Source organism: Bos indicus x Bos taurus, chromosome 4 (assembly GCF_003369695.1).
Source record: "Bos indicus x Bos taurus breed Angus x Brahman F1 hybrid chromosome 4, Bos_hybrid_MaternalHap_v2.0, whole genome shotgun sequence".
Lineage (NCBI taxonomy): Eukaryota > Metazoa > Chordata > Mammalia > Artiodactyla > Bovidae > Bos > Bos indicus x Bos taurus.
This window is the reverse complement of record NC_040079.1, coordinates 44,459,441-44,483,456: the sequence shown is the minus strand read 5'-3', so window position 1 is coordinate 44,483,456 and position 24,016 is coordinate 44,459,441. Positions and strand designations below refer to the sequence as shown.

Sequence of the window (24,016 nt, the reverse complement as noted above, 5' to 3'; positions counted from 1 at the left end):
CCTCAAAACTACATTATCTGAGTTGATCTATCTTTAAATGTTCTGATTCTTTCTTCTGTCTTCTCTTATTTGGTATTGAACTCACCTAGTGAATTTTTGGGCTTTCCAGGTAGCTGGGCTTTCCAAGTGTCCAGTGGGGAAAGAATCCACCTCCTATGAAGAAGATACAGGCAGACATGATTTCCTTTGGTCAGGAAGATCCCCCTGGAAGAGGGCATGGCAACCCACTCCAGTATCGTTGCCTGGAGAATCCCATGGACAGAGTGGCTTGGTGGGCTACAGTTCATAGGATCCCAAAGAGTTGGACATGACTGAAGAGATAGAACATGCACACAAGTGAATTTTTTGTTTCAGTTATTTTGATTCTAAATAGCATTTTGTCTCTTTTTTACAGTATTTATTTTCATAAATATATATATATCATATACATATATGTAAAATTATGATTTGTATCTCTATATAATTTCTCTATTGGTGAGACATTAGTCTTTAGCATAGTTCTTCAGATATAGTTTCTTTTTAAGTTCTTTAAACATATTTACTGTAGATATTTTAGATTCTTTGTCTTATTAGTCCACTGTTAGGGACAGTTTTTATTAATTGCCCTTTTCCTGTGTATATTTCTTGTTCCTGTACTTGTGTCACAATATTTTGTTGAAAACTGGACATTTTAAATGTTATAACAACTCTGGAAATCAAGTCTCCCTTATCTTCCTCAGTGGTTTATTGCTGTATCTTGCTGTAGTTACTATTTTCTATTTTTTAATAAAGACTTTCTCAACTAATTTTGGATATTCTGCTATATCCTTTATTGTGTGTGTGTGACCACTGAAATTTTAGTCTCATTAATTTAGTGGTTATCTTGAATGCCTAGATCCAAACAGAACAAACAAATAAACAAAACCAAATCTTCTGCCATTCATTGCAAAGAAACTCTGTGTACATCGGGGCATGTCTTCAGCATTCAGTCAAAGAGATTACAGTTATGACTTTACTTCTTGCTTTCACAGCCTCAAGGTCAGCAGGAGTGATAGATCAGAGCATTCTCAGGTCTTTACTAAGCATGCGCACAGCCCTGAGAATGTTCATGATCTTCTAGATTTCCAGGAATATGTCAGAGCTTTCCAAAGCTCTTATTTCCCAAAGCTTTTTATTTCTCAGACTTTTCTCCCAAAATTTTAGTTTATTTATTCTTTGTCTCAACTTTATTCATTGCCTTAGGCATCAGTGACTAAAACATTTGTCTGTGTTTTTGACAAATATTGATTGGGTAACAGCTTCAGGACTAGGTAGGTTCTGTGTTAGGTAAGATAAAAGCAAGCCTTTTGGGTTGGTTTTCAAGGGAGTCATCAGACAGTTCAAAACACATAATTCTTTGTGATTGGAGTCAGCTACCATCAGTGGGTGCTGATCTGGGAATGCAGGTCACTGTTTTCGAGGCTGCTAGTAAACTCAGGGGCAGAGAATAGGACTAGGGTCAATCAATTCACCACAAACCTCAGAGTTCTTACAGAGATTTAGCAATTTTTCTTTAGTAGATATTCCCCTGGTTGACATGGTGATCAAGATGAAAACACAATCTTTTAGTAACAAAATCTCAGAATCCCTTGTCTTTTTCTGTATTTTACTTATTAGAAGCAAGTCACTACATTCATCTCACAGAAAAGGAATATGATGACACCAAAGTGTATATTCCAGGAGGAATGTTGGGACTCCATTTTGGAGTCTGCCTCCTGTACTAAAATAGATCTTTTTCATTAAGCCCCATATTTATTTAATATTCTTTTCTATATTTACATTTTTTTCTCTGTCTCTCAGATTAGATATTTTCTACTACTAACAGTATTTTTTTATTGTGTTTCAATCAGAAATAATTGTGTTTCTGTTGTACCTTTATGCTGTTAAGTCTCTTTTTAAGTTCTTTGTTTCAGATGTTGTATTTTTTCTTTCCTAAAATAATCATTTCATTATTTTTATAGATTGCAATTTTAAATTCAAATTTTCCATTTTCCACTAATTTTGCCTATCACTTTCTCTATTTTCTTAGACACATTAAGGATAATTATTTTTAAATCTTTGCCAGCTAACTACAAAATCTGGGTAGCTTGTTAGTATCATCTGTTTTTTCCTCAGCTATAGGTTATGTGTCAGAGAAGGCAATCGCACCCTGCTCCAGTACTCTTGCCTGGAAATCCCATGGGTGGAGGAGCCTGGTAGGCTGCAGTCCATGGGGTTGCTGGGAGTCGGAAACGACTGTGCGACTTCACTTTCAGTTTTCCCTTTCATGAATTGGAGAAGGAAATGGCAACCCACTCCAGTGTTCTTGCCTGGAGAATCCCAGGGATGGGGGAGCCTGGTGGGCTGCCATCTATGGGGTCGCACAGAGTTGGACACGACTGAAGCAACTTAGCAGCAGCAGCAGCAGCAGGTTATGTTTCTGTATTTCAAAGTAAATCATTATTTTTAAAATGGCATTTATTATGCATTTGAAAAAGTTAAGGTCTACAGACAATATATTCTTCTAAAGAAGGCATACCTTTCTCTTCATTGGGCAGGTGGAGAATGGTCATTTGTTTCAACTGGGGATTATATAAGTGAAAATGGGGTTGCATTCCTGGTGACTCTCCACCACCATTGGCCTGCCAGGGCTTTCCACACAGTGTCTGTGCATTCCATGGGGCCACTACCCCATCCCATCTAATCATAACCATTGTCTTGCTTGACTGCCAAAAATCTCTTCTAACTTGTGTCTGCCTTTAAGAGTGCTCCCACTTAGAGTTTTAGGTTTTTGTCCTCAGTAGCCCAATGTTTTATATTCTAAATGAGGAGTGGGAATTATACAAAAAATAATTAAAAAGAGTGAATTTAGCAGATGGAGTGGCTGCAATGATGAATGTGGCAGTTACTCAGTGGTCATAGCCATATGGATGCTTTGCCTTTTTTTTTTTTTTAGTTTAGAGAGTTCTTTTATTTTGGAATTGTATGGGTCACTTTTTTTCTTCACAGGACATCATTCACCAATTCAAGCAACAATCCAAAAGTCAGGTCTGAATAGTTGAGTACTGATATTATGCTTTGGGTTTAATCATTATAAAACAAATTTCATTGAAAACAGAAAGCTTGTCAGTGGGTAGATACTTTATTCACCTTTACTAGAGTTACCTTTATTTAGCTTCTTTTTTTAAATTTTTCCCTTTTTCATTTTTATCCTCTAAGGTATAATATGTATTAAGAGTAATTCACATAAATATCAGCTAGCCAAATATTCACAAACATAACACATTTGTGTAATTATTAATAGTACTCATAAAGAAGCAGGATACCCCTAAGTCTTCCAGTCACTGTCTTCCTTTCAGTCACTGGTGTCTTGTATCCTAATTGCATAGATTAATGTGGTCTTGTTCATAAACGAAGTGATGCAATATGTGCTCTTGTGGCTGCTTTCTTTCATTTAACTTTATGTTTGTGACAGTCACCCCATACGGATACTTTTGAAACATTAATTAGATGATGTTATCCCTTACTCAACACTCTTTAATGGCTTGGGAGAAAATTCAAAGTGCTGACCATGTTCTGTAGGACTCTATATGATGAGACCCTAGGTTCATACCACAAATCCCTTTTTCCTACTTTTCCCCTCACTCATTAAGCTCCAGCCCTGTTGGCCTCAAACAGGCCCCATGCCTACAAGCTCTGCATTTGCTCCTGCTTTTCCTGGAACAATGTTTCCTTGAGAGTCACTCAGGCTTCTGCTCAATATCACTTCACAGGGCCCTACCCCAGAACTTTCTGAGTTTATATTCTTGCCACTTTCTTTCTTCTTGTATGCATGTGCTATCATATTATTAACAAGTTTATTGATGGTTTGTGTTTTGGACTTCAGTGTAACCTCCATCAGACTGGGGAGTCTCCCTTAACATCGTCTCCCCAGGCTTAGAGTGAAGCCTGGTACATAACAGGCGAACAATATATAAAAAAATTTTTTTAAGACTATTTGTTGAATGAAATGAAAAGTCCAGATTGCTAATACAAAATCACAGCTGCCTTATAAGCTTGTAAGACCCCCAATTCTATCTGAGGAAATTGGGGAAGATTTCTAAAAGGAGGTAAAAATTGGGCTATCCAAAGATGATTCCTGATGGGCAAGGGGGGATGGAGTATTCCAGGCAAAGAAAACAAGTTTCAAAAAGATGCAAATACAGGGATGAGCCCAGGATTTTTCATATGATTCCTACAAAGCCTGTTAAAATACCTAGAACAAAGGGATGCATGTGAATTACTTGCAGACTAAAAATAAAATTTTAAATCAAGGCAAACTATTAAAAGGATAATCTCTTCTAAGTTTATCTTCTAGTAGATCCAGGGCCTTTCAAAATCTCTCTTAGCATTTTTATTTCCAGTCTTCAAGAGGGAAATTTTTTGTTGTTTTGCTTTTTAAAAAAAATAATTTGTGGGTAATTTTAACTTACGAGGATGTTGAGCCACCAGTGGGCATTTACTAAAAGTCATACAAATTAAAAAGGCCTGAAAGAATTGGGAATTCACATAAAGTCAAACTGCCTGCATGTTTTTGGGGTTAAAACAATTCTTCTATATGTCCAGGGAATTCAGCAAAGGGGACAGAAGTCCAGCATTTGAGGACTTTATTGGTGGGGGATGATGAGGGAGGAGACTGGGGCACTCTGGCTTCATTCAGATTATGCTGAGCATCAGGAATGGGTTCTATGAAAGAGCTGCAGGTGAAGATCATCTTTATATACAGTATTTAAAGGAATTTTAAAATAATTCAAACCCTAATATTTGTTGCAGTTAAAACTTATGAACATTAACAATATCCTATGAGATTCAAGTGAAAAGTACCTGTCCTTTTCTCATGAAAACACTTACCAAGATTACTGGACCACACAACACTTGTGCTATTGCACATCCAGGTTACAGCATGTTGCAATGACTCACAATAAATTTATTTAATGGTGTTTATTCCTACAACTTGCCAAGAAAGACCAATTTTGAACTGTTTGCTTTCCAATTCTTATCAGAGACGTGGTTGAGGAGGTTGATATCTGAGAAAGATAAGGGCAGGGGCAGGCCAGCCATCTATTCTTTCTTGTGTTGTGGGGCATATTTTTATAAATTTTGAATTTCATTAGCTTAGCCTCCCTCATTCTCCTGACATAAATAGCACACTTACATCATTTTTGTGAATGTTTTATTATATTTGTAACTTGAGGGTTTTTTGGAAGTTAATAGAGAGAACAGTCACATCTCTGCATTTTTGCACAATTGCCATCAGAGACACTGGACACAGGCTGGCTCGTGTGCTGGCGTAAGGTCTTAAATGTAAATTCAACTTGGGATTTATTATAACCATGGTGGAAAGAGGTTGGTTTTAAGCTCATGAATTTTCATTTGAGTCTTTGTTCTAGCATTTGTAAGGTGTAAAATTTTAAGCAACTGTCATTTGTCTCCCTTAGCGTCAGTTTTTTTTTTTTTTAATCTGTAAAATGGCAGCGCTGTGATATCTAACTGACAGGGTGTTGTCAGTGTTACTGAGACCTTATATCTAGATTTTGCAAGCTTCCTTGCTTTTTATCACTACGTGACTCTTACAATACATTATTGGGGTGTCTTTGATCATTGCTCAGAGGTTTACCTGCTAAATTTTATCAAAGAAGTTCGGTAACCCATGATGTTAGCCTTTGCTTCTTGATTACTGAGAATTGAATTAAATAATCATTGTGGAAATTGTTGATAATAATCATTAACAATAACCAATTGTTATCAAATTAATTATATGGATATACATTTTTGAGTATGTTACCTCTTCTGTGTTTTCTTTTAATTTCCATCTAGTAGATATGTACTGTCTCTAATCTTTTTAAATGCAGTAAGAGAATACATTATGTATGACGAATCATTTTTATTAGGAAATTTGGGTTGTGAATGTTATATATCCGGTAAATAAAATGCATTAATAGTAACCACTAGCATCCATCCACTTGGCAATCCTGGAAATGAGAGTTCTGAGGTGAATTTGTAGGCCTATTCTGGCTTTAAATAACATGGTTATCAGATTGGATTGGTTTACAAGTAGAGACAATAGAACTGGAAGGAAATTTTTAAATTACTGAGTGCACCATAATGGTTTTACAGGAGGGAAACTGAGACCAGTAAAGTGAGAGGATGTACAGTCAGGTAGCAGAAATATTCCCGGGGTCCGTGGACTCCTGCGTTCCAGAGCCTTGCTGTTGTCCATGCTTCTGTCTACATGTGGTCTTCCCTCACTCCATTTAACACACATCCCAGCTGTCTATGGCAGCATAGTCAACAGCCCCAACCCTTAGTGGTGCAAAACAACAACCTTTGTTAGAATCCCAGGCTCAGTACATCAGGAATTTGCATACAGCATAGTGTCGTTGGCCCACCTTATACACAATACCTGGAGCCTCAGCAGGGACGACTGAACTGCTCAGGGTGACTCAAGAGTCTGGAGCTAGAATTCCCTGGAGAATTCTTCTCTCAATCTCCTGGCATGAGGGATGGGATAACTTAAAAGCCTGGACAGGAATGCCTACTCATCTCTTCTCCTGTGGCTTTGACTTCAGGCTTGGTTGTCTTGGGAGGTTAGACCCCTTATACGATGGTCCAGGGCTCCAAGGGCAAGATTTTCAGCAAATGAGGAAGAAGCTTCCTGACCTTCAGGCTCGGAAGTCATACAATACCATATCTACTATATTGCTGCTGCTGCTGCTACATCGCTTTAGTCGTGTCCAACTCTGTGCGACCCCATAGATGGCAGCCCATCAGGCTTCCCGTCCCTGGGATTCTCCAGGCAAGAACACTGGAGTGGGTTGCCATTTCCTTCTCCAACACATGAAAGTGAAAAGTGAAAGTGAAGTCACTCAGTCGTGTCTGACTCTAGCAACCCCATGGACTGCAGCCTACCAGGCTCCTCCGTCCCTGGGACTTTCTAGGCAAAAGTACTGGAGTGGGGTGCCATTGCCTTCTCCGAAGTCATGCAATATCATATCTACTATATTCCAGAGGTCAAATAACAACACGCTCTCCCGAGTTCGAGAGAGAATGTAGACTCCTCATCTTGATGGGAGAAGTATCTCATATTAAAATTGCCAGAAATATATTTACCGAGAGCATTTTATATGTCAGATAACAAGTACTTCTTGGGGAGACAGAGATGAATGAGGCACATTTTCTATCTTCAAAGGGTTCCCAATCTATAAAGAAACAAAGGCAGTTACTATCCAAGTTTATCTAATTATTATACTATAGCAATTATTATTTTGATTTTGCAAGAAGATAGCAAATTAATTAACAAAGCAAAGTAATAGAAATAGACCAAAGACTACATGGAATTTTGATAAATGATGGCAGTGTCATGGGAGGCCATTGCTTAAAGAAGGGATTATATAATATACAGAGCTTAGAAAATGTATTTCTACATGGAATTTATGAAATAGATGTCTACCTCCCACTGTAGAAAAATTAAGTCCAGATGGATTAATGATTTAAGTGTCAAAAGCAAAGCTTTAAACTGTAAAAGCAATGTAGATGAAAATCATTCTGATCTTGGGGTTAAGAAGGATTTCTTAAAGTACACACACACACAAAACACTAATCACAAAGGAAGTGATTGATGGAGTCCACTCCACTGAAATTAAAAACATCTGCTTGTGAACAAAAGTGAAAAATGAGAAGATATTTGTAACATATATAGCTAAAATGTGATTCTTATTTATATGTCATCTATCTATCCTTTATTCACCTGTTTATTGATCATCTAACTATAAATAAATAAGAAAAAGACAAACCACCCAATAGAAAAAATAGACAGTGAACCAAAAAAAATAGCAATTTTCTGAAAACAAAACATGGACTGTCAATAAAAGAATGAAGAGTTTCTCCACTTATTAGTGATCATGAGCATATAAATCAAATTATTATGAGACATTTTACATGATGTGATTTGTAAGAATTAATATGTAAGGCACTATCAGTGCACATCTAAGGAACTGCTAAGACAGGTCATAAACTCATGCAAGAAAAGATAGCACGACATTTTATTAAAGGTCCTGAATTGTAGCCCCCATTGCAGTCCTTCTCCAAACCTTCATCCGTGTGCACCAAGTAAGCTATGGGTTCTCCAGGTGTCATGTATGGATGTGAGAGTTGGACCATAAAGAAGGCTGAACACCAAAGAATGACACTTTCAAACTGTGATGCTGGAGAAGAATCTTGAGAGTCCCTTGGACAGCAAGGAGATCAAATCAGTCAATCCTAAAGGAAATTAATACTTTGGCCTTGTGATGCAAAGAGCTGACCCATTGGAAAAGACCCTGATGCTAGGAAAGATTGAGAGCAAGAGGAGAAGGGGAGACAGAGGAAGAGATAGTTGAATGGCTTCACTGACTCAGTGGACATGAGTTTGAGCAAACTCAGGGAGAGGGTGAAGGACAGGGAAGCCTGGCATACTGTAGTCCCTGGGGTCACAAAGAGTTGGTCACGACTTAGCGACTGAACAACAACAACAGAACAAGGAGTAAAACATCAGAAATGACGTCAGGAAAGGAAACCTCTTTACTATAAAAGGCGATATCAAAGATAATTAGAAATAAATCATGAAAATAAGCCACCTTGTCCCCTTAAAATTAAAATATTCTTTTTGTTCCTTAAAAATAAGACAGAAGGCAACATGGTGGTAATATTTTCTGTGGCTTCAAATCTCATATCCCATTTTATCCCTGATGTCTATGATAGAGGTTGAAGTACAGATTTTAAAGATAATTGGAGAAAGAAAGAGGGACTTCACAGGTGGCTCAAGAGGTAAAGAATCTGCTTGCCAATGCAGGAGACACAGGTTTGATCCCTGGGTTTAGAAGATCCCCTGAAGGAGGAAATGGCAACACACTCCAGTATTCTTGTCTGGGAAATCCCACTGACAGAGGAGCCTCTCAGGTTATGGTCCATGGGGGTCACAAAGAATCAGACTGAGCATGCATGCACATTTTACCCAGCATTTCTTGGAAAGTTGTCTCTGTTATGTAAATGGAGGTATAGCTGAGACATATATTAAAAAAAAGAAGAGCTGTGAATGGCAAGTTTTGTGAACAACATGGAAGCTGCCAAACAACTGTTTTAATTAGCCTTGAGAAAATGAGCCCAACAGAAGGAAACAAAGAATTTAAACTTTGCCTCCAGATAACCCTAGACCTTGGGGGACAAATGGTGCCTAAATTCAAGCAAGCTGCCCTTTTTTCCATCGCTCATTATTTCTTATCATGTTTGAATGATCCTGCACTGCCATTTCACTACATTTATAAACCTACTTATAAAAAGTTCAGATAACATTCTTCAGCATAACTTTTTATCTCTTTGAGCCCCATCCATGCCTTGGACAACGCCATTCTTTGGCACACACCAATGCTTGGATGGCTTCCTGTCTCAGAAAGGCCAAGAAAGCGCTGCTTGTGAAGTTTCAAGTTTGACTTTCCCTTTAGAAAAGCTAATGTCAACTTTCTGGGGTGAAACCACAAGTCAACTTGCCGGTTCATCTGAGGCATAAGGAGCATGCAACATGAGGAGGGTTCTCATGCCCTGCTCAGCACCAGCTGCATCAGCAGGCCTTCACTCATTAAACAAAGGCTTTGTTAGTTTGTATCTTTCAAGAAATTTATCAATTTCTTCTAAACTGTTAGTATATAAGCAACTGCAATAAAGTTGCTTATAACCTTACCTAATATCCTGATAATATCTGTACAACTTGTATGATGTCACCTCTTCCATCTTGATATTGGTAATATGTGTCTTCCTGAGTTTTTTCCTGATCATTCTAGAGAAAGGCTGATCAGTTTAAGTTTTCAACAAATCAGCTCTTGGCTTAATAAATTTTCTCTACTGTTTTTCAATTTTTCATGTTATGTGTATGTACTCTTATCTTTATTTTTTAATCTTTTTTTTTTCAGAGTTTTATTTTATTTTATTTTTCTTTAATAGAAAATTATTTAATTAGTATACATGTGTTCCCCATCCTGAACCCTCCTCCCTCCTCCCTCCCCACACCATCCCTCTGGGTCGTCCCAGTGCACCAGCCCCAAGCATCCAGCATCGTGCATTGAACCTGGACTGGCATCTTGTTTCATACATGACGTTTCACATGTTTCAATGCCATTCTCCCAAATCTTCCCACCCTCTCCCTCTCCCACAGAGTCCATAAGACTGTTCTATACATCAGTGTCTCTTTTGCTGTCTCGTATACAGGGTTATCGTTACCATCTTTCTAAATTCCATATATATGCGTAAGACCAGAAACTTTTTTAATCTTTATTTTCCTTCCTTCATGTGTTATTTGCTTTATTTATTTTTTTAGTTTCTTAAGGTAAAAGCTGAGGTAATTGATTTATAATATTTATTTTTTATAATACTGGCTTTTAGTGTTATAAATTCTAATTATTGCAATAATGACATTTCACAACTTTCAATATTTTGTTTTCATTTTCATTCAGACTATGATGTTTTATAATTTTTCTTTTGATTCTTTCTTTGATCTGAAGGTTAATAATGAATCTGTTATTTAATATCTAGATACATGGGGAATTTCCAAATATCTTTTGGATATTGATTTCTAATTTCACTTCATTTCATTCAGAAAGCATACATTATATGTCTTTAATGCTTTTAAATTTGCTGACATTTACTGTGTGGTTCAGAACATAGTCTATATGGTAAAAGTTCCATGTGCCCTCAAAAAGAATGTGTGTCCTGCTATTGCTGGTGCAATGTCTTATAAATATAAGTTAGTGATATATTAGGGGAACAGCAGTGAATGGAGCAGTCAGCATCCATTTTCTCATGTACCTTCTGTTCTGGTTGAGGGAATCAGATTATAAACATAGCAGATAACCACAATGCTCCACAGTGACCAGCAGCTCTTTCTACTTTCTTCCCCCAATTTATTTTTATCTGTAGTCATTATCAGCATCTTGTGTATTTTTTCCAGCCACATTCATTCACATGGATAGTTAGAGTTGTATTTAACTACCCTTCAATTTTGCCAAATGAGTACATGAAGCAAGAAAAGTGGGCAAGTTGAGGGTGTAGCCAAGTTCTTGATTTCTGTGATTGACCAGAGAACTAGGGAGGAAAAAGAGAGGTTAGACACGAAAGGAGTGAGGAACATGAGTTGTAGAATTCACGGGTAATGGGGAAGATTACTGGAATTGGAGAACTGGAGGAAATAAGCTGGAATTTTTTTTTTTCTAATTTTATTTTATTTTTAAACTTTACATAATTGTATTAGTTTTGCCAAATATCAAAATGAATCCGCCACAGGTATACATGTGTTCCCCATCCTGAACCCTCCTCCCTCCTCCCTCCCCATACCATCCCTCTGGGTCGTCCCAGTGCACTAGCCCCAAGCATCCAGTATCGTGCATCGAACCTGGACTGGCAACTCGTTTCTTACATGATATTTTACATGTTTCAATGCCATTCTCCCAAATCTTCCCACCTTCTCCCTCTCCCACAGAGTCCATAAGACTGTTCTATACATCAGTGTCTCTTTTGCTGTCTCGTACACCGGGTTATTGTTACCATCTTTCTAAATTCCATATATATGCGTTAGTATACTGTATTTATGTTTTTCCTTCTGGCTTACTTCACTCTGTATAATAGGCTCCAGTTTCATCCACCTCATTAGAACTGATTCAAATGTATTCTTTTTAATGGCTGAGTAATACTCCATTGTGTATATGTACCACAGCTTTCTTATCCATTCATCTGCTGATGGACATCTAGGTTGCTTCCATGTCCTGGCTATTATAAACAGTGCTGCGATGAACATTGGGGTACACGTGTCTCTTTCCCTTCTGGTTTCCTCAGTGTGTATGCCCAGCAGTGGGATTGCTGGATCATAAGGCAGTTCTATTTCCAGTTTTTTAAGGAATCTCCACACTGTTCTCCATAGTGGCTGTACTAGTTTGCATTCCCACCAACAGTGTAAGAGGGATTCCCTTTTCTCCACACCCTCTCCAGCATTTATTATTTGTAGACTTTTGGATTGCAGCCATTCTGACTGGTGTGAAAATTTTTGAAGTGGTGATCAGAGAATGGTTTGCTTGAAGCTGAGATGAGAGAGGAGTTGCAACTACTGGGAATAGTAAGATGTGGCTAAGAAAATGTGGCTCTTCAAAAGTTTCACAGAGTACAGGAAGGAGCTATGAAACAAACTCATCTCATCTTCTTTCCCCTTTATCATGCATATGCCTCACTACCCACATTTTCTTCATAGCTTCAGCCATTATTCCTCACTTCATACTGTTTTAGTTTGCAGGCTGTGCAAACAAAATGCCACAGACTAGGTGGCTTAACCAACTGAAATTAATTTTCTCATAGTTCTAGAGGCTCAAACAACAGATATTTATTTTCCCTGAGTCCTGGAGGCTGGAAATCCAAGATCAAGGTGTGGGCAGGGCTGGTTTCTCTGAGATCTCTCTCCTTGGTGAGCAAAGGGTCATCTTCTCCCTGTCTGCTCACTTGGCCTCTCCTCTGTATACACATCCCTGGTACTTCTGTGTGTGTCCAAATGTCTTCTTATAAGAAAACCAGTCAGATCAGTTTAGGGTTCATGCTAAGGTCCTAATATCGCCTATTTAAAGGTCCCAATCTCCAGATTTTAAAGATCACAATCTCCAGAATGTGACTCCAAATAGAGTCACATTCTGAGGTTCTGGGGTTAGGGTTTCAACATCTAAATTTGTGGGGAAACAACTCAGCTTCTAACATGTCATGATCACCATATTCAGCAAAGTATAGAAAAAGCATTTATTCTGTACATTGTGGCTAACAATGCCTTCTTCATGAAGTTTGATGAGAATTAGAACAAGGTGATAACATAGAGTCTGACGTTTAATTCTTCATTTTTGTTTGGTTAAACTCTGCTAATAGTTATAGAGCATGTTCACATGCTGGCCTGAGCCAGGCTTGGGAGACACAAAGAAGAAAAGATCTATTCCTGTTCCAGAAAGGCCACAACCATGATAAAGTAGGAAATCCTGCTATTTGTAACAACTTGGATGAACCTGGAGGGCATCACATGAAGTGAAATGTCAGACAGACAAATATTGTATGATGAAAAAGTCATACTCTGGGAGACAGAGCAGAGTGGTTGGTTGCCAGGGGCTGAGGAGTAGGCAAAAAGTGATGTTGGTTAAAAGGTACAAAATTTCAGGTATACGATGAGTAAGTTCTGAGGATAGAATGTACAGTTAGCATGGTGGTGATAGCTAACAATTCTGTATCATATACTTTGGATGTTCTCACCACAAAAAAGTGGCAGTGTGATAGGCTGGAGGTGTTATCTAATGCTATGATGGTAACCATTTTATAAGATGTAAATGGATTAAATCCTTAAACTTGCTCAATGGTATATGTCAATTATATCTCAATTAAGCTGGAAAAATAATGTTTTTGGAAAAAGAAATCTCACAGTCATAGTCTAATTGGAGATGGGGTATTGAATGTAGGGACAAAACCAGAGATAATTTCAATATTACAATGAGCAAGTAGTCCATTAATACTATTTGGTCACACCTGGTACAGTGTGTAAGGTACAGTGACACTACATGGCAAAAGATGGACTTCTCCCAGAATCAAAGTCTCTTCAGGAAAGAACTCCACACTTGTTCCTTCACTCCCAGAAGACAGGGCCTGTTTGAGATGTGTGTTACTCTGAAAAGTTCCTTCTTCCCATGAAAATTCACATACACAGATGTGCCCAAACCTGACATTGCAAGGATGACATTGCAGTGTCATCCATTATCTAGTTTTAGTTCAATGAAACCAAAGAGAACAAAGAGGTTATTTGCTTCCTCTGAGCATAAATTATGAAACTATGTTTTTTTCTATACAGAGTTGACTCTCGAACAATATGGATTTGAACTGCTGGGGTCCACTTATACACAGATTTTTTTTTCAGCAAATATATTGGAAAAACTTTTGGAGATTTATAACAATTCCAAAGAAATCTCACAAACCATGTAGCCCAGAAATATCTAAAAAATTAAAGATAAAGCATGTCATGAATGCATAATATAGATGTAGATACTAGTCTATTCTTACACAGGCATAAAATGAGTGATGTTTAATAGGAAATTAAATATGTGTTAGTTTTCTTATTTTTTCTAACTTTATTTCAAAGAATCGCAATCCCTTACTGGCTTCCTTCACTCCATGCAGCTCTCATTAGCATCTCACTGTGAACACCTCCCCCTCCCGCACCAACCTCTTTATACTCTCATTCTCACTTTGGCAGCTTGACTCCCCCAGGTGAGATTTGACAGGGTACTCCAAGCTGGCCACCTTCTTTGGAAGATGTCAGACTGAGCAGTCTGACTGTTGAACTCTGTCCCTTCTCTCCACCACACCATCTATCCAGTGTGCATTTTCCCTGATGGGTAGGGGCATAGCAAATGCTAACCAACCATTGCCCCAGATGAGCTCTACCCAAGGAGGGAGATGCTTTTTATAGGGACCTCTGACTTCAGGAAAATTATCTGGAAGCCCTTCTAATTTGGCTTTGTTGGAGGTGAGTGATGAACACATGTATTGTCCTCCATAGAGGGGTTGATTGCTGCCCTCCTGTGACATGGTGATTTGCCATAAGAAGCATGCATTTAGTCTTCATCCCTGTTTCTGCTACAAAGCTTCTAAAACACTTGGAATTTCCAAAATGGTGAAAGCATAAAGGTGTCTGAAAGTGAAAATCATGTCCAGCTCTTTGCGACCCCATGAACTATACAAGTCCATGGAATTCTCTAGGCCAGAATACTGGAGTAGGTAGCCTTTCCTTTCTCCAGGGGATCTTCCCAACCCAGAGATTGAACCCAGGTCTTCCACATTGTAGGAGAATTTTTTACCAGCTGAGTCAGAAGGGAAGCCCAACGCTAACTATGCCCAATGTGGGGCTCGAACCCACGACCCTGGGATTAAGAGTCCCATGCTCTACCAACTGAGCTAGCTGGGCAAAGGTGTCTATTGTTGTGTTAATTAGGTGGCTTTTGGACTCCACCTGGGGATGGGAGCTGGTTGCCAGAGGGACAAACCAGGGGATTAGAGGGTTGAATATTTTAGTCTAATCCCCTGACTTCCTAGGGAGTGGAGAGTGCTGGTGATGAGTCAATCGCCAATGACTGATGATTTAATCAATCATCTCTAAGTAATGAAGCCACCATAAAACCTCAAAATAATGGAATACAGAGAACTTCCAGGTTGGTGAACACATGAAAATTTGGGAAGAGTGACATCCTGGAGGGGGCAGAGAGACTCTGTCCTTTCCCCTCACCTTGCCCTATGTGTCTCTCCCATCTGCCTGTGTATGAGTTGTAATAAATTGGTCATCTAGTATGAGATGCTTCTCAGATCTCTGTGAGCTAGTCTAGCAAATTAAAGAAACCTAATGAAGGGTCCTGGGAAACTCCCATCTAAACAAGTTTGTCAGGATCACAGGTGATGACCTGAACTTGAGACTGGAAATGTAAGGAAGTGAGGGGCAGCCTAGTCAGACTGAGCCCTTAACCTGTGGAATCTGGTGCTGCCTCCAGGTCCAGTGTCAGGCTGAGTTCATTGACTTATAGGACCTCCAGCTGGTTTCACGGAATTTCTTGGTGTGGAGAAAACCCCACATGTCAGAATTGGTGTCAGAATCATTACCAGCCCAGGAGGCTGGCACCTCCCTGTCACTCATTTCCCTAAGATGGGGCAGTAATGAGGGAGAGAACCGTGGAGCAGGGCTGAGTGAGGCAGGAGGAGGAGTGTCCGTCCCCCTACTAGTCCTGTCTTTTTTAGATTGTTGGGTCAATAAACCTTTTGTTTTCATCTCAGGCATCTTCATTCATCCCAAGCCTCCCACAGACAAAGGTGGTTCCTGACACAGCAGCTCAGAATCTAGCCTGGAAACACCTGCTGAACCGTTCTTGTGTGGAATCTGAGTCCTTCCCTGAGAATGGCATTGGCACAGGGTGTTTCTAAAAAATCACTTTGTGTGAAGGGCAGTTGATTCAGTGTGGAGCTTGTGCTAGCAACTGAGCCCCTCTCCATACCACAAGGTGGTCACTATGTGCTCTGCTTCCACATCCATAAAACACTCCTCACTGATGTCAAGGTATAATCCCATGGCTCTTAATCTCCGTGTGGCTGCTTCCATTCCACAGGATGCTGTGAATCTTAACAAAGGTGTCAGTTCAGTTCAGTTCAGTCACTCAGTCGTGTCCGACTCTTTGCAACCTGATAGACTGCCGCATGCCAGGCCTCCCTGTCCATCACCAACTCCCGGAGTTTACTCAAACTCATGTCCATTGAGTCGGTGATACCATTCAATCATCTCATCCTCTGTCTCCCCTTTTCCTTTGGTCTTCAATCTTTCCCAGCATCAGGGTCTTTTCAAATGAGTCAGTTCTTCGTATCAGGTAGCCATAGTATTGTAGTTTCAACTTCAGCATCAGTCCTTCCAATGAACATTCAGGACTGATTTTATTTAGGATGAACTGGTTGGATCTCCTTGCAGTCCAAGGGACTCTCAAGAGTCTTCTCTAACACCACAGTTCAAAAGCATCAATTCTTCGGTGTTCAGTTTTCTTCACAGTCCAAATCTCACATCCATACATGACTACTGAAAAAACCATAGCCTTGACTACATGGGCCTTTGTTGGCAAAGTAATATCTCTGCTTTTTAATATGCTGTCTAGGTTGGTCACAACTTTCCTTCCAAGGAGTAAGAGTCATTTCATATCATGGCTGCGGTCACCATCTGCAGTGATTTTGGAGCCCACCAAAATAGTCTCTCAGTTTTTCCACTGTTTCCCCATCTATTTCCCATGAAGTGATGGGACTGGATGCCATGATCTTCGTTTTCTTAATGTTGAGTTTTAAGCCAACTTTTCTACTCTCGTCTTTCACTTTCATCAAGAGGCTGTTTAGTTCTTCTTCACTTTCGGCCATAGGGGTGGTGTCATCTGCATATCTGAGGTTATTGATACTTATCTCAGCAATCTTGATTCTAGCTTGTGCTTCATCTAGTTCAGCATTTCTCATGATGTACTCTGCATATAACTTAAATAAGCAGGGTGACAATATACAGCTTTGACGTACTCCTTTCCTGATTTGGAACCAGTCTGCTGTTCCATGTCCAGTTCTAACTGTTGCTTCTTGACCTGCAGACAGATTTCTCAGGAGGCAAGTCAGGTGTTCTGGTATTCCCATCTCTTTCAGAATTTTCCACGGTTTATTGTGATCCACACAGTCAGAGGCTTTGGCATAGTCAATAAAGGAGAAGTAGATGTTTTTCTGGGACTCTTGCTGTTTCAATGATCCAACAGATGTTGACAATTTGATCTCTGATTCCTCTGCCTTTTCTAAATCCAGCTTGAACATCTGGAATTTCACGGTTCACATATGCTTTAAGCTGGGCTTAGAGAATTTTGAGCATTACTTTGCTAGCATTTGAGATGAGTGCAATTGTGCAGCAGTTTGAACATTCTTTTGCATTGCCTTTTTTGGGATTGAAATGAAAACTGACCTTTTCCGGTCCTGTGGCCACTGATGAGTTTTCCAAATTTGCTGGCATATTGAGTGCAGCACTTTCACAGCATCATCTTTTAGGATTTGAAATAACTCAACTGGAATTCTATCACCTCCACTAGCTTTGTTCGTAGTGATGCTTCCTAAGGCCCACTTGACTTTGCATCCAGGATGTCTGACTCTAGGTGAGTGATCACACCATCCTGATTATCTGGGTCTTAAAGATCTTTTTTGTATAGTTCTTCAATGTGTTCTTTCCACCTCTTCTTAGTATCTTCTCCTTCTGTTAGGTCCAAGACAAGGTTGTAGTATTTATTTTTACTTCAACTTTCACCTTAATATGTCTTTTCTGAGGCAGAATGTGAAAATATGTCCACACCACTCACTAAACTGGTGCTGCTCACAATCCTGCAGCACCTCTGAAGATGATCTGTTCAGTTCAGTTCAGTCGCTCAGTCGTGTCCAACTCTTTGCGACCCCATGAATCCCAGCATGCCAGGCCTCCCTGTCCATCACCAACTCCCGGAGTTCACTTAAACTCATGTCCTTTGAGTCGGTGATGCCATCCAGCCATCTCATCCTCTGTCATCCCTTTTTCCTCCTGCCCCCAATCCCTCCCAGCATCAGGGTATTTTCCAATGAGCCAACTCTTCCCATGAGGTGGCCAAAGTACCAAAGTATTGGAGTTTCAGCTTCAGCATCAGTCCTTCCAATGAACACCCAGGACTGATCTCCTTTAGGATGGACTGGTTGGATCTCCTTGCAGTCCAAGGGACTCTCAAGAGTCTTCTCCAGCACCACGGTTCAAAAGCTTCAATTCTTCGGTGCTCAGCTCTCTTCACAGCCCAGCTCTCACATCCATACATGACCACTGGAAAAACCATAGCCTTGACTAGACGGACCTTTGTTGCAAAGTAATATCTCTGCTTTTCAATATGTAATCTAGGTTGGTCATAACTTTCCTTCCAAGGAGTAAGCGTCTTTTAATTTCATGGATGCAGTCACCATCTGCAGTGATTTTGGAGCCCAAAAAAACAAAGTCTGACACTGTTTCCACTGTTTCCCCATCTATTTCCCATGAAGTTATGGGCCAGATGCCATGATCTTCATTTTCTGAATGTTGAGCTTTAAGCCAACTTTTTCACTCTCCTCTTTCACTTTAATCAAGAGGCTTTTTAATTCCTCTTCACTTTCTTCCATAAGAGTGGTGCCAACTGCATATCTAAGGTTATTGATATTTTCCCTGGCCTGCTTGATTCCAGCTTCTGCTTCTTCCAGTCCAGCGTTTCTCAGGATGTACTCTGCATATAAGTTAAATAAGCAGGGTGACAGTATACAGCCTTGATGTACTCCTTTTCCTATTTGGAACCAGTCTGTTGTTCCATGTCCAGTTCTAACTGTTGCTTCCTGACCTGCATATAGGTTTCTTAAGAGGCAGGTGAAGTGGTCTGGTATTCCCATCACTTTCAGAATTTTCCACAGTTTGTTGTGATCCACACAGTCAAAGGCTTTGGCATAGTCAATAAAGCAGAAATAGATGTTTTTCTGGAACTCTCTTGCTTTTTTGATGATCTGGTGGATGTTGGTAATTTGATCTCTGGTTCCTTGCATTTTCTAAAACCAGCTTGAACAGCTGGAAGTTCACAGTTCATGTATTGCTGAAGCCTGGCTTGGAGAATTTTGAGCATTACTTTACTAGCGTGTGAGATGAGTGCAATTGTGTGGTAGTTTGAGCATTCTTTGGCATTGCCTTTCTTTGGGATTGGAATGAAAACTGACCTTTTCCAGTCCTGTGGCCACTGCCGAGTTTTCCAAATTTTCTGGCATATTGAGTGCAGCACTTTCACAGCATCCTCTTTCAGGATATGAAAGAGCTCAACTGGAATTCCATCACCTCCACTAGCTTTGTTAGTAGTGATGCTTTCTAAGGCCCACTATAAGACACACTGTGATTATGGTTTCAGTGTGTCTGCCCTCTGGTGCCCTCTCACAACAGCTATCATCTTACTTGGGTTTCTTTTACCTTGGACGTGGGGTATCTCTTCATGGCTGTTCCAGCAAAGCACAGCCACCACTCCTTACCTTGGATGAGGGGTATCTCCTCACCACCACCCCTCCTGACCTTGAACCTGGAGTAGCTCCTCTTGGCCCTCCTGTGCCCACGCAGTTGCTGCTCCTTGAATGTGGGGTTGCTCCTCTCCCCAAATTGCCATAATCACAGACATCACATGCAGGATGTCTGGCTCTAGGTTAGTGATCACACCATCATGATTATCTGGGTTGTGAGGATCTTTTTTGTACAGTTCTTCTGTGTATTCTTGCCACCTCTTCTTAATATCTTCTGCTTCTGTTAGGTCCATACCATTTCTGTCCTTTATCAAGCCCATCTTTGCATGAAATGTTCCCTTAGTATCTCTAATTTTCTTGAAGAGGTCTCTAGTCTTTCACATTCTGTTGTTTTCCTCTATTTCTTTGCATTGATCGCTGAAGAAGGCCTTCTTATCTCTCCTTGCTAGTCTTTGGAAATCTGCATTCAGGTGCTTATATCTTTCCTTTTCTCCTTTGCTTTTCACTTCTCTTCTTTTCACAGCTTTTTGTAAGGCCTCCTCAGACAGCCATTTTGCTTTTTTGCATTTCTTTTCCATGGGGATGATCTTGATCCCTGTCTCCTGTACAATGTCATGAAGCTCCATCCATAGTTCATCAGGCACTCTATCTATCAGATCTAGTCCCTTAAATCTATTTCTCACTTCCACTGTATAACTGTAAGGGATTTGATTTAGGTCATACCTGAGTGTGCTGGTTGTGATGGACTGCGCAGCCCAGAAGAGCTACCCCTTGCCCAAGGTCAGGGGTGGTGGCCGAGAGGAGCTACCACATGCCTGAGATCAGGGGAGAGGAGCAACCCCACATTCAAGGAGCAGCAGCTGCGTGGGCACAGGAGGGCCAAGAGGAGCTACTCCAGGTTCAAGGTCAGGAGGGGTGGTGGTGAGGAGATACCCCTCATCCAAGGTAAGGAGTGGCGGCTGCACTTTGCTGGAACAGCCATGAAGAGATTCCCCACGTCCAAGGTAAAAGAAACCCAAGTAAGATGGTAGCTGTTGTGAGAGGGCACCAGAGGGCAGACACACTGAAACCATAATCACAGAAAACTAGCCAATCTAATCACACCAACCACAGCCTTGTCTAACTCATTGAAACTAAGCCATGTCCTGTGGGGCCATTCAAGATGGGAGGGTCATGGTGGAGAGGTCTGACAGAATGTGGTCTACTGGAGAAGGGAATGGCAAACTACTTCAATATTCCTGCCTTGAGAACCCCATGAACAGTATGAAAAGGCGAAATGATGGGATACTGAAAGGGGAACTCCCTGGATCGGTAGATGCCCAATATGCTACTGGAGATCAGTGGAAAAATGACTCCAGAACGAATGAAGGGAAGGAAGCAAAGCAAAAACACCCAGTTGTGGATGTGACTGGTGATAGAAGCAAGGTCTGATGCTGTAAAGATCAATATTGCATAGGAACCTGGAACATCAGGTCCATGAATCAAGGCAAATTGGAAGTGGTCAAACAGGAGATGGCAAGAGTGAACGTCAACATTCTAGGGATCAGCGAACTAAAATGGGCTGGAATGGGGGAATTTAAATCAGATGACCATTATATCTACTACTGCGGGCAGGAATCCCTTAGAAGAAATGGAGTAGCCATCATGGTCAACAAAAGAGTCCAAAATGCAGTACTTGGATGCAATCTCCAAAACGACAGAATGACCTCTGTTCGTTTCCAAGGCAAACCATTCAACATCATGATAATGCAAGCCTATGCCCCAACCAGTAACGCTGAAGAAGCTGAAGTGGAACAGTTCTATGAAGACCTACAAGATCTTTTAGAACTAACACCCCTAAAAGAGGTCCTTTTCATTATAGAGGACTGGAATGCAAAAGTAGAAAGTCAAGAAACACCTGGAGTATCAGGCAAATTTGGCCTTGGAGTACAGAATGAAGCAGGGTAAAGGCTAATAAAGTTTTGCCAAGAGAACACACTGGTCATAACAAACACCCTCTTTCAACAACACAAGAGTAGACTCTACACATGGACATCACCAGATGGTCAACACTGAAATCAGATTGATTATATTCTTTGCAGCCAAAGATGGAGAAGCTCTATACAGTCAGCAAAAACAAGACTGGGAGCTGACTGTGGCTCATATCATGAACTCTTTATTGCCAAATTCAGACTTAAATTGAATTGAAGACGATCAAGGCAATAGCAGTTTTGAACAGATTTTTTGTTTCGTCATATTTCTCCTGATTCTAACTACGTAGACATTATTACTTGGCCGCACATCTACTAAATCCAGGGCAAGTAAATCTTAAATTATGAGGTGCCAAGTATAAAGTTCCCTTCATTGTGTCCATGACTCCTACAAACTTTCTTGATGAATTATCATGTACCCTCATGCGAAGAGTTGACTCATTGGAAAAGACTCTGATGCTGGGAGGGAATGGGAGCAGGAGGAAAAGGGGATGACAGAGGATGAGACGGCTGGATGGCATCACCGACTCGATGGACGTAAGTTTGAGTGAATTCTGGGAGAGGGTGATGGACAGGGAGGCCATGGTGTGCTGTGATTCATGCAGTCGCACAGAGAAGAACACGACTGAGCGACTGAACTGAACTGAAAGATGCACAGTTCAGTACATTTTCGTTGATGTAAGGGCTATGAATAGACATCTGCTACATAGAAGTTGTTGCAAACTGAAACTAATAGTCTACTGGGGTTAATTAACCACTTAATGAAGCTTGTTAATAAGTTGACTGGCATTCAAGACATTTCAGCCAATATACAGAATTTCTACTGTGCAAATTCACATGGACAGAGTCAAATTTCCTATATTTTTTAAAATAGATGCTCTATAATCAAGGCATCTTCTCTGTGTCTTGTTACTTTCAGTTAATCTTTATTTTTAACACTGAATATACAAAATGTGTGCAATTTAACTTTCCCATAATTAACTTTGTGGAGAGATGTTTGGTTAATCTTCCAGTCTGTGGTGATGCACAATTATAACTATGGAAATTTGTACAATGATTGTTTTCTAAAAATATTTTAAGACATAGATGCATTTTAGTTTAAACATGAATTATCTCTGGGCATTAAGGAAAATTTACACAGAATTCCCTTACCCATTACATTTGCAAGTTTTCTTCATTAATATTTTTTCATATGATGCCTGAAAAAATGTTGATGACACAACTTGCATAAGTTCTTATGATAACTTATTAAATTATACTTTAATACTCTAATCTTAATATTATTCTTAATTTTATACAAGCTTTATAATATAAATATACATAAAATATATAAATAATTTAAAGGGCCAGAGAAGTGAAAACACACAGAAAACCATACAACTCTAAGATGAGAAATGGCATTGAAAATTGAAACTGGCTTCACCATTGGGGCTAAAATGACTTGACTTGGAAACATCCATGACTAGTGGGGCCAGGGAGGGCCAGCATGGTGCTGCCTGCAGGGTCTGCATGCCACTCAATGTGACTTATGGCAGTCTGAATAACAGGTATGCACCAGCAGAAGCACATGGAATTTGACCAGAACAGTAGTAACCAGTAGAGAGTGGGTATTGTCTGCAGGAGGGAGGAAGTCAGCCAGGAAGTCACTGCCAAGGTCTGATCTTGAGGTCAGAAACCAGCTGTGGCTGGAGGAGGTCCTTTTTGAACCAGCAGGTTCTCAAGATCCACTTCACTGCCCTTCTCCTGCCTGTGGGACCCACTGGCACCACTTTGCTGGCCCAGACATGTCAGGGATGAGTCAGAAAGAGTTAATTACTGGAGGTGAAAAGTAAAAACCTAAGAGTGAGTTCATCCATTAATACAAGGAGGGTTAATCGTTTTTTAAAATAATAGATTCTGTTGAGAGAAGGACAAAGGGAATCCAACACACACAGAGCTCAGACTATCTGCCGAGGGCATTTGGGTACATTTTGTGGTAACTGTTGAGGATAGAGCTCTTTCACATTTACTTAACTGATTACCCCTTGGGTTTGGGGTCATCTTGTTCATTTAGCAGAGAAAAAGACAGACCGGAAAGGGTAAGATGAATTGCCTCAAGTCACACAGCTACAAGATGAGAGTGGAAGGAGAGCCTAGAATGTGAGAGATGGCAGTCCTTGGGATGAGGAATAATACACAAAGACTGCTATGACAGGAAAAAGTAGTTGTTCCATTACTCATGAGTTCAGGGAAAATACAAATATTTGTGTGCTTTCCACCTTGGGCATTTGCTAACTGCCAAGAATTCATCAAAGCTTTGAGGTTGCACAGGACATTGTGGTCATTTGTTTTAATTTCTTAGATACATGGATTTAACATCTTACATACACATTGATAGTGGGATGACTTCT

At 40.1% G+C, this 24,016-nt stretch overlaps 1 non-coding gene across 1 annotated transcript; it reads right to left on the bottom strand.

Moving 5' to 3' along the window:
* Positions 1 to 14,964: 14,964 nt before the first annotated feature.
* TRNAK-CUU lies at positions 14,965 to 15,037 on the bottom strand. The gene has a single exon. It is a non-coding gene; the product is annotated as a tRNA-Lys (tRNA).
* Between the last annotated feature and the right edge of the window lie 8,979 nt (positions 15,038 to 24,016).